This window comes from Thalassophryne amazonica, chromosome 18 (genome assembly GCF_902500255.1).
Source record: "Thalassophryne amazonica chromosome 18, fThaAma1.1, whole genome shotgun sequence".
Lineage (NCBI taxonomy): Eukaryota > Metazoa > Chordata > Actinopteri > Batrachoidiformes > Batrachoididae > Thalassophryne > Thalassophryne amazonica.
This window is the reverse complement of record NC_047120.1, coordinates 20,380,879-20,391,985: the sequence shown is the minus strand read 5'-3', so window position 1 is coordinate 20,391,985 and position 11,107 is coordinate 20,380,879.

Genomic DNA, 11,107 nt, shown 5'->3' with positions numbered 1-11,107 from the left:
CCCTGTGAATTGGGCTGTTGGGGATAAGAAAAAGATCTTACACTGCTTCGCTTGCTCAAGACATGAGAAGTGGGACAGGCAGTATTTGAGAAAAGGATAAAAGAAGTGGACCTACCAGCAGAGAACTGTATAAATAAACGCAAACTGAATTTCAGACATTTCTATTACTCTGAAACAAAGACGACAAAGTGTTTGACAAACAGGACTCTAAAGAGCAAACAGGAATCAATTGCAATGATTCCATTTGAAAATATGGAGAAGCAACCTGAGCTTCTTCTGGCATTTTTACATAAACACAATAACAACGTCTATAAACCCAGAGAATATATTCATGAGATTTTTAGGCACAATATACAAAGAGTTTAATGCTGTTGTCCGTGTGGACATTGCATTTGCAAATGCATTTCTTCTGTTAATGTCCTGAGATTACCCATAATGCACTTGGACACAGCATATCCACACTAAAACCTTCAAAATTAGTGCATTACTTTAAAACTAAAACATATATCTGATATTGTCACTTTATAAAACTTCAGGCGTGATGTTAATTTAAATAACTTGTCCGAAATTAGTTGGGTTAAAATTTTAACCATAAGTTAAAACTATGCCTCTGGATGACTTGGGTGATATTGCCAGCATATTAATATGGGGTCAAAACAAATGAGCATTTTTCTTTTCTGTGACCAGTTCTCATTTGCTTGCAGAGGATAGAACGGTTTCTTCTACAACCAGTTCTCTGTTTGCAGAGGATAGAACTGTACATCTACTACAAAACATTTAACATGTAGGTACTCAACTGATTTTAGATTTCATAAATGTTTGTAACTGTTAAGCTTTGTTCACTACGCCTGCAAAAATATGTTAGCGGTCTCAAATTTATTGGATCAAAATTCATCGGAAGATAATTAGTCCGCTGATGGTTTTCAAAGTTATTTGAAAAGCTAATTCGGTAATAAAACATTAGCTTTGATAATTAGCGATTAGCGGAACTGATAGTTAATGTTCAGTCTATAATAAGAACTCCAACACAAACTAACAGCTATCATTTGGATGTGGTGGACTTGGTTTGAAATAAAGTTTAGTGGACAAACCTGCTCTGGATCAGCGATCTTCAGGCTTGAAAACAGCATCCAGCATGTTGACTAGTTTCTTCTTTTCTTTAAATCCACTCGTTTCTTCTTGGTGCTCTGCGATGTTTGTTTCTACCAACTCAGATATCTCGGCATTAGCAGCAGTTAGCCGGTTTCAACAACCTTCTCAGCTGTTCCACCTTTTTGCGCTAACTTCGCCTTTTCTTCGTCTTCCGGTTTACCTGGAGCTCTTCAAAAAACATTCGAGGATCACAGAGTGAAGTTTGCTCTGTTTAGAGAAGAGTTTCCAGCATCTCCAGCTAACTAGCTTTAGCCTCAGATGACAACAGGTAACAGTTCTTCTTCGCTGGATTCTCATCATGTTGCAAACTTATTGTTCCACCTACTGGTCTAGAGTACTGACAAGAGATTCACAGAAGTAAAAGAAAGAAAAAAGATATATTCTCTCCATCATTCTTGTAATTCAAAGATGTTGAACTGTTGGGTTCTTCATTGTGCTCTTCACACCTGCTGTCATTGTCAAAGTGCAGCAGATAATCAATAAATTACTGTAATTTTGCTCCCGTGAGCAGTTTTCCTGCCAGTCAAACAAACTGAAGGCCGTGTGACTTTGTTCCTCCATTATGTTAAGACACAGTATTCCAGTGCTTTTATGCTGCAACATCAACAGGTTATGGACTCAGGAAGGAGTTTGGAAGCCAATGGAACATTATGTTTCAATGGAGATGAGAAAAACTGAGTGATGGGAAACTAAATTTTGGTCGAAAGAGAACCAAACTGTAAGAGTCAGATGAAGGTGATGAGGGTGCAGATGAAGATGCTGAAAGAAATGAAGAGATGTTTGTTGAACGGATTCAAGTATTGGATGATAAAAGTCTGTCACTTGTGATGAGAGATGCAGCGGACGACAGCAGGAAGCTGCTTCAGATTCTCAGAGACCATGATGCTGGTAAGGTGAAGCCACGTGTGATCAGCCTGTATATTGAGGTGACGTCCCTTCAAAAAGGTGATTATGAGAGCGTCACAGATTATATTATTCATGCAGAGACTGTTATCACCACACTGAGGAGGGAAGAAGAGACTGAGTGATGGATTAAAGAGGTTTGACTCAAGTTTCAAGCTGCAAAAGCACATATTGGAGCTGGCTGATGGACAGAGGACCAGCGGAGTTGTGTTGAAGAGGGGTTCAGCCCATGGCAGCAGCCGTCATCTTCAAGGAGGGACAGAACAAGCTCGTCCATAAAGACAGTCCGACATTTGACCTTCAGGTGTCTGATCGACTGAACCATTTACATTTTTTTTTCCTAATTGCTAAAACACAATTTTGCAAAGTACGAGGTCTGTCCATAAAGTATAGGTCCTTTTAATTTTTTTCAAAAACTATATGGATTTCATTCATATGTTTTAACGTCAGACATGCTTGAACCCTCGTGCGCATGCGTGAGTTTTTCCACGCCTGTCGGTGACGTCATTCGCCTGTGAGCACTCCTTGTGGGAGGAGTCGTCCAGCCCCTCGTCGGAATTTCTTTGTCTGAGAAGTTGCTGAGAGACTGGCGCTTTGTTTGATCAAAATTTTTTCTAAACCTGTGAGGCACATCGAAGTGGACACAGTTCGAAAAATTAAGCTGGTTTTCAGTGAAAATTTTAACGGCTGATGAGAGATTTTGAGGTGATACTGTCGCTTTAAGGACTTCCCACGGTGCGAGACGTCGCGCAGCGCTCTCAGGCGCCATCATCAGCCCGTTTCAAGCTGAAAACCTCCACATTTCAGGCTCTATTGATCCAGGACCGTCGTGAGAGAACAGAGATGTTTCAGAAGAAGTTGGTTTCAGCATTTTATCCGGATATTCCACTGTTAAAGGAGATTTTTTTAATGAAAGACGTGCGGGCGGATTGCAGCGTCGGCTCGCAGCTGCCGCGACGCTCCGCCACAGGAAAAACACCTCCGTTGGAAGCCTTAAGGACAAGATGGAACATGTCCAGCTGTTAAACAATTTCTCATATACTCACTCCACTGAAAGCCATCAAAAGCCGCCTGGATTTTACAAATGGTTATCAACACGGAGGTGTTTTTCCTGTGCCGCCGCACTGCGCCGGCTGCGTCCCGACGCGCGGACCCGTCCGCACATCTTTCATTAAAAAAAATCTCCTTTAACAGTGGAATATCCGGATAAAATGCTGAAACCGACTTCTTCTGAAACGTCTCTGTTCTCTCATGACGTCCTGGATCAATAGACCCTGAAATGTGGAGGTTTTCAGCTTGAAACAGGCTGATGATGGCGCCTGAGAGCGCTGCGCGATGTCTCGCACCGTGGGAAGTCCTTAAAGCGACAGTATCACCTCAAAATCTCTCATCAGCTGTTAAAATTTTCACTGAAAACCAGCTTAATTTTTCGAACCGTGTCCACTTCGATGTGTCTCACAGGTTTAGAAAAACTTTTGATCAAACAAAGCGCCAGTCTCTCAGCAACTTCTCAGACAAAGGAATTCCGACGAGGGGCTGGACGACTCCTCCCACAAGGAGTGCTCACAGGCGAATGACGTCACCGACAGGCGTGGAAAAACTCACGCATGCGCACGAGGGTTCAAGCATGTCTGACGTTAAAACATATGAATGAAATCCATATAGCTTTTGAAAAAAATAAAAAGGACCTATACTTTATGGACAGCCCTTGTAGTGTGGTTTCATCAAAATACTTAACACAATTCACAAAACCAGACACCCAAACTGCAAAATACCTCCTACAGCCTGAAAAATGAAGCACTGCAACCAAAACTGCATAGAGCATTTTGTTTCTATCCTCTGTTTGCAGAGGATGACACATCTGCTACAAAAACATTTAACAGGTAGGTGCTCAACTGATTTTAAATTTTGTAAGTGTTTGTAACTATTCAGCTTTGTTTACCACATTAACGGTCTAAAAATTATCAGACAAAAATTTATTGGAAGATAATTAGTCCGATAATGGTTTTAAAATCCGCTAATGAAAACATTATCTTCGATAATTATCGGAACTGTGTGCACCACTGCACAGCAGATACGAGGTCTATTAGAAAAGTATCCGACCTTATTATTTTTTTCAAAAACCATATGGATTTGAATCACGTGTGATTGCGTCAGACAAGCTTGTACCCTTGTGTGCATGTGTGAGTTTTTCCACGCCTGTCGGTTGCGTCATTCGCCTGTGAGCAGGCTTTGAGTGAGGAGTGGTCCACCCCCTCGGCGATTTTCATTGTCAGGAAATGGCGGAATGATTTGGGCTTTTTTTCCATCAGAATTTTTTCAGGAACTGTTAGAGACTGGCAGCCGGAAACCATTCGAAAAATTTATCTGGCTTTCAGTGAAAATTTTACGGGCTTCACAGAGAATAAGGACTGTTACTATGGCTTTAAGGACGCTCGGTGCGCCGCACTCCGTGCCGCCATCGAGAGCCACAAACCACCGGATCATTTCTAAACGGATAGCTCTTTGGATCCGAGACCGTCGTGTGCACTTTCTCTGGTTATCACAAGAGCTGGACATCAACCATTTTCTGGCAGATTTCACTTTTAACAAGAGATTTTGTCATGAAAAGCCGAGCGGAGGCTTCGTGCGTCACGACCGTTTTCCTGATGGAGCGAGACAAAGGAACACCTCCATTTTGGTCTCTCAGGACGGCTTTGAGATGGCGTTCAGACAGCTGTCGGTGGTTTTTCCATCGAGTGATTATCCGAGAAATTGTGGATGTGCCTGGACATGCCAGAACATGTCCCGTGGGGCTTCATCACGGCGTTGCTGTGAGCCATGCGGCACCGCGCGAAGCCTCCGCTCCTCTTTCCATGACAAAAACTCCTTTAACAGTGGAATGTGCCGTTCATTTCCAAACTGGACGCTGTGTTTTATCCGGGATGTCGTCTGACTAGCACAGGAATTGTGAAAAGATGTGGACATCAGCACTTTTTTGGCACATTGAGACAGACGTGCGGAGGAATTCCGCGCATCACGGCGGTGCCGCATGGCGCAAAGCAACGCCATGATGAAGCCTCATATTTACATTGGAATGAACAAAAATATGCTCACCAAAAAAATAAAAACAGTAAACTGAAAAAGAAAATTACAGAAAAAAATATAGGCAACAAAAATAATTAGCCAGCATCTTACCGTACAGCTTGGTCTGACCACAATGCCTCGTCCACATCACAGGTAATATCTTCCCTTGCCAGACATCGAGGGAAGAAGCGCCTTGAGTGCCTTATCCATCCCTGAATCGCACCCACATCAGTTTCATCACATGCCTCTTCCATAGCCTGCAGTAAAGGAATGCGCACAAAGGGCTGCCGGTCATATACCTTCCACCGCCATGCCGAAAAGAACTCTTCTATAGGGTTCAGAAATGGTGGGAGGTCAGCAAACCAATTTTGGACTGGGGCTGCACGATGAAATGTCACATTGTCCCATACTACAACGATGGTCTGCATCATTCATACACTCTGGTGGTATGAGAATGTTGTAGAGTCTGTCCAGAAATGTGAGAATATGGGTGGTGTTGTATGTTCCAAGGTTGGCATGACAGTGGAGGACACCATGCGTATTGGGGATGGCAGCGCACATTGTGATGTTCTCACCACGTTGGCCAGGAACATCTATAATGGCTCTGTGGCTCTTCCGCTTCTTCTGGTCTTTGCTAGATTGAAGCCAGCCTCATCTGTGAAGATGAGCTCATGTGGGATTGCAAGAGCATCCATTTCCAGTACTCCCTGAAAACAGAACAAAAAGTCAATATGGTGTTATTCAGTACACTGGAAAACATGTTGCATTTAGTGCACTGCAGTCATTATTGTATTTACATCCACATATGCACGTGTAAGCTCTTTGTTTCTTTGAGAGTTTCTCTCAAAATGCACCTTATACGTAAAGTTGTTTCAGTCTGTTTTGGTTTCGCTTGAGAGTGCATGCCAATGTGGACAGACTGACTCATTGAATGTTGTTGAATATGGTGTTGTCTTGGATGATGTGGCTTTGAATTTCATGTAATCTGATTTCATTATTTTCCAAAACCAAGTTTACAATGGCAGCTTCCTGTACCCCGGTGAACATTTGGCCCCTTCCTCCACCATGGTTGTGTCTCTCAGGCCTTTAATAAAACAACAACAAAAACAAATATATGGGTGATTCTTAGACTACGGGCACTTATTATGTCCTTTGATCATATTGTATGAAAAACAGCAAAAAGGGGAAATTTCACACTTTTATAGTTATCTTTACAATGAAAGTGTGTTAAGAAATTTGTTCTAGTAGTCTATGATGACTTTTTCACCTTTTTTCAGCATCATTATATGCAAATATTGCCGTTTTGTGCTTGTCCCACACCCAGACTTTTGATCTTCAATGATAAAAATGAATGGTAAAGAAAAGTTTTTTCTAATGTTTTAAAATATCTCTGAATAAAATATCAGTAAAATAATCAAAACATAATTGGGGTATTCAATGTCATACAACTGTTGTGATTTTTTTTTAAACAAAATGTAGTTGTCCCACACTATTGCCGTAATTTCCACCACAACACTGTAATGTCCCTTTAAACAGTTTGTATGAAAGATTGTTTGGGTAGTTTCTATGGAGATAAACAGTGACATCAGAGCACATGTATATAGCGCCAAATCACAACAAACAGTTGCCCCAAGGCGCTTTATATTGTAAGGCAATGGTGTGGTGGAAATTACATTTACAAGGCCAGTAGTGCCCGTAGTTAAAGAATCACCCATATAGGGTTTGGACAATGCAGCCTAAAGATATTTCCCCAACAGTATAGTAAATTGTACAGGAAGCTTGTACAGTTAATGTATGACATCAGTCATTCATGAAGTAAACAGGTGTCACCCAACTGATACACTAACATGGGGTGTACTACATAGTGTGAAAGAAATTTTGGTTACATACCTGTGCTCCAGTCTAAATGTCCAGATGATAGCGGTAAAACAGATCAAGTTGGGCTGCACTAATTTATTTTCTGTGATGTTATCATATGATGCAGTACCTGATATTTTTAGACTAAGTGTAATAGTTCCTCTATTAAAAAAGCTTACACTCGATCCCAGTCTATCAGAACATTACAGACCTTTTTTTCTTTGAGCTCTGTTCAATCAAAAATTGCCAAAATGTTACTCATGCCGGTTTAGACTTTCAGTTTGGTTTTAGAGAAGGTTTAAGTACAAATTTGGCGATATCTCTTATTAACGATTCCATAGAATCTTTTAATAATCGTGGTTTCACTTGATCATTAAGAACACACTACTTGATAAATTGATGTCGCAGGGCGATAAGACACTGGATTTTTTTTTTTTTAAATATAATTTTAGGAAATTATTGTCTTTATATGTTGATTAGCTGCAGAGAAATGCTTTGACTCAATTTGGCATGATGGTCTCCTGTTTAAATTGTATGATAAAATCCCACATAGGTATTGGTTATTTCTACACAATTGGTATAAAAATAGCTATGCATGTGTCAGATGGAATCACAGGGTCAGCCCTTCTTTCCATGTTACTAAGGGTATGAAGCTGGGAAGTTTATCTCCCTTGCTTTTAATATCTTTATTAATGATCTGCTAATGAGTTTGCAAAATACAAATACTGGTGTCTTTGATTACAAAGTCAACACGTGTGTGTGTGTGTGTGTATGCTGATGATGTAACAACACTGAGTTCAACTGCCCCAGGTCTCCAGTCACTGATTAATATCTGCAACTAGTTACGCTGATGACTGGCAGTTTAATTTTGGTTTAAAGAAAACTCAAGTTTGTATTGTAGTCGACTAAAAAGCCCTCCTAAATTTAATCTAAAGTCAAGTGAAATCTACATACAAACTAATATGGAGAGTCTGGGTGTCAAGTTTGATTCTGTGGGTAAGTACACCAACCATGTAAATAATAGTATAAGTGCTGGCAGAAGGAGCATGTATAAGTTAGCGTCAGTTGAACTTCAACACCCAGGTCAACATACTTCTGTAAAATCATATTTATGGAAAAGTGTTTGTTGTCCCACAATGTTGTATGCTATGGATTGCATCCTACTGTGCAGGTCTGATATTGCTTCATTAAAATTTGCCCATGGTAGTATAATTAAAAATGTTATGGGTCTAAGAAAAAGGCACCATTATTCACATTTGCTAAACAATTGCAAATCCCTACAGTGATTGATGTTATAAGAAAGAATACGTACAGCTTTTATCATAGAACCTTGTCTATTACATCTCCTGTGCAAGAAATCCAGAAATCTAGATTCCTTTCACATTATGTTTTAAAGGGTGAGATCATTAAGAACACACTACTTGATAAATTGATGTCGCAGGGTGATAAGCCACTGGATTTTTTAAAATATAATTTTAGGAAATTATCTATTGAATTTCAGTGTAATGACACCACAGATTCTTTAAGATATCTCTTATTTCACGAAAATTTTGTTAAACCATGGTATGCTGAGTTTACTCTCATCAATTTACTAACTTTGTCTTTTATAGTTTTCTAGTGTATCTTTATTGTATGTTGTTATTGGTGTATCTTATTTTTTGATTGTTTGGATGTTTATTTTTCCCCAATTTTGAGGGTTTAAAAAAAAAAATCTTAACCAGTGAGCTATTCAGTCCTGTGTGACCAAACCTCAGTCTCGAGAACACAATCTCCTCTCTTGTTTCGACGTGTGCACCTTCCCCTGCCAGCAGTATGCTGAATACCATGGAAATGGTGCCCTGTGTGCCCAGCATGCCATAGGTGCTGCCACTTGCGAATTCTTTTAGCTTTGATCAAACTCTTCAGTTCAACTCTACTGTGTCTGATGTCAATATCTATAGTGGACCTCCCTGCTACTTGTTTGGAAAACGTATCAGCCAGCTCATTTCCTCTGACCCCTATATGAGCTGGGACCCATATAAATGTTGTGAGAGCTCCTGATTTTGTTAGCTTATTTGTCAAGGATACTATGTCATATACAAGATCTTGTCTAGTGTAAGACTATGTTTTTAAGACTAACACCACACTTGAGTTTGACGCCATTACTGCATTCTTTATGTCATGATCAGTCACCCAGTGTAGTGCAGCCATATTGACAGTAACTCTGCTGTGTATACAGCAAGGTCATCAGTAATTTGTTTTGCCACTGCAACATTTAACCTAGGAACGACATAGGCCACTCCAACTCTCCCATCTGTGTTTTTTGATGCATCGACATGGACTATAGTAGTCTCACTGTACTTCTCACATAGAAAGAACATGACCCTATTGTTGTCCACCACATTGTCATGCTGTTCTTCCAGTAGCCCTAAGTCAATGTTTGGATCTGTAAACAACCATGGAGATGGAGTCACTGGGAAGACTACAGTAAGTGAGAGCTTCACTGTTCAGGTTCATATCTTTCACTTTCTGTTTGATTATCCATCCAAAGCTTCAGATAGCAGCAGTCTCTCTCTCTCTTGACAGGGTGCTAACACTGACTGGGTCATATGGCAAGTATCATGTCTCCTTATGTTTGTCCAATACACTAGAGCCAGTTGATCTCTCCTAAGGTCTAACGGAATCTCTCCCATCTCAACCTAGATGGCTTCAACTGGAGTAGTTTTCGTGGCTCCGCAGCATAGACGAAGGATTTTGAACTACATCTAGCTGTTTCAGTGATGTTGTAGAAGCTGACCCATACACCATGCAGCCATTGTCCAACAATGACCTTATCAGACCAGTATAAGGGTGATTCTTTAACTACGGGCACTATTGGCCTTGTAAATGTAATTTCCACCACACCATTGCCTTACAATATAAAGCGCCTTGGGGCAACTGTTTGTTGTGATTTGGCGCTATATACATGTGCTCTGATGTCACTGTTTATCTCCGTAGAAGCTACCCAAACAATCTTTCATACAAACTGTTTAGGGACATTACAGTGTTGTGGTGGAAATTATGGCAATAGTGTGGGACAACTACATTTTGTTTAAAAAAAAAAAAATCAACAGTTGTATGACATTGAATACCCCAATTATGTTTTGATTATTTTACTGATATTTTATTCAGAGATATTTTAAAACATTAGAAAAAAACGTTTCTTTACCATTCATTTTTATCATTGAAGATCAAAAGTCTGGGTGTGGGACAAGCACAAAACGGCAATATTTGCATATAATGATGCTGAAAAAAGGTGAAAAAGTCATCATAGACTACTAGAACAAATTTCTTTAACACTTTCATTGTAAAGATAACTATAAAAGTGTGAAATTTCCCCTTTTTTCTATTTTTCATACAATATGATCAAAGGACATAAGTGCCCAAAGTCTAAGAATCACCCATAAATAGCTTTCAGGGCCAACCTGCTGGCTCCTCAGTCCACACCACACAAACACATCACATTCAGTACCTTCTTACACCTATCAATCATCTGTTAAAGTCCTATCAAACCATAGTCCTAGGTATTTAAACGACTCAACCTTCTCCAAGGTTTTACCAGCAAGTTGTAATTTCAGGTCCGGTAGTGTTCTTTTCTTAGTAAACAGTACAAATTTTGTTTTATCCTCTGATATCCTAAAACCCCATTTAAGAGCCCACTCTTGGACTGTATTTATGGCTTCTTGCACCATATTCATAATGTAAGGTACATTTCTCTCCCTTTTCCAGATCACCCCGTCATCCGCAAACAGTGCCACACCAGCATAGCTTTGAATGTCAACGAACATTCCGTTAGTCATAACAGAAAATAATAAAGGACTGATAATACTACCCTGTAGAGTACCATTGTCTACTTGATAGCAGTCACTCAAGATGCCATTTACCTTCACTGCTATTAATCTATCAGACAGAAACGCCTTCACCCACTGAAACATTCGCTGCTTAATGCCAAACTGATTAAATTTAATTAGAAGGACATCCTTCCACAACATGTCATATGCTTTTCTATGTCGAGGAAAACAGCTATCACAGATTCTCTGTTAACTTGTGCTTTTCTAATGTCGTACTCTAAACAAAGAAGTGGATTCATTGTCCATTTGCCTTTTCTGAA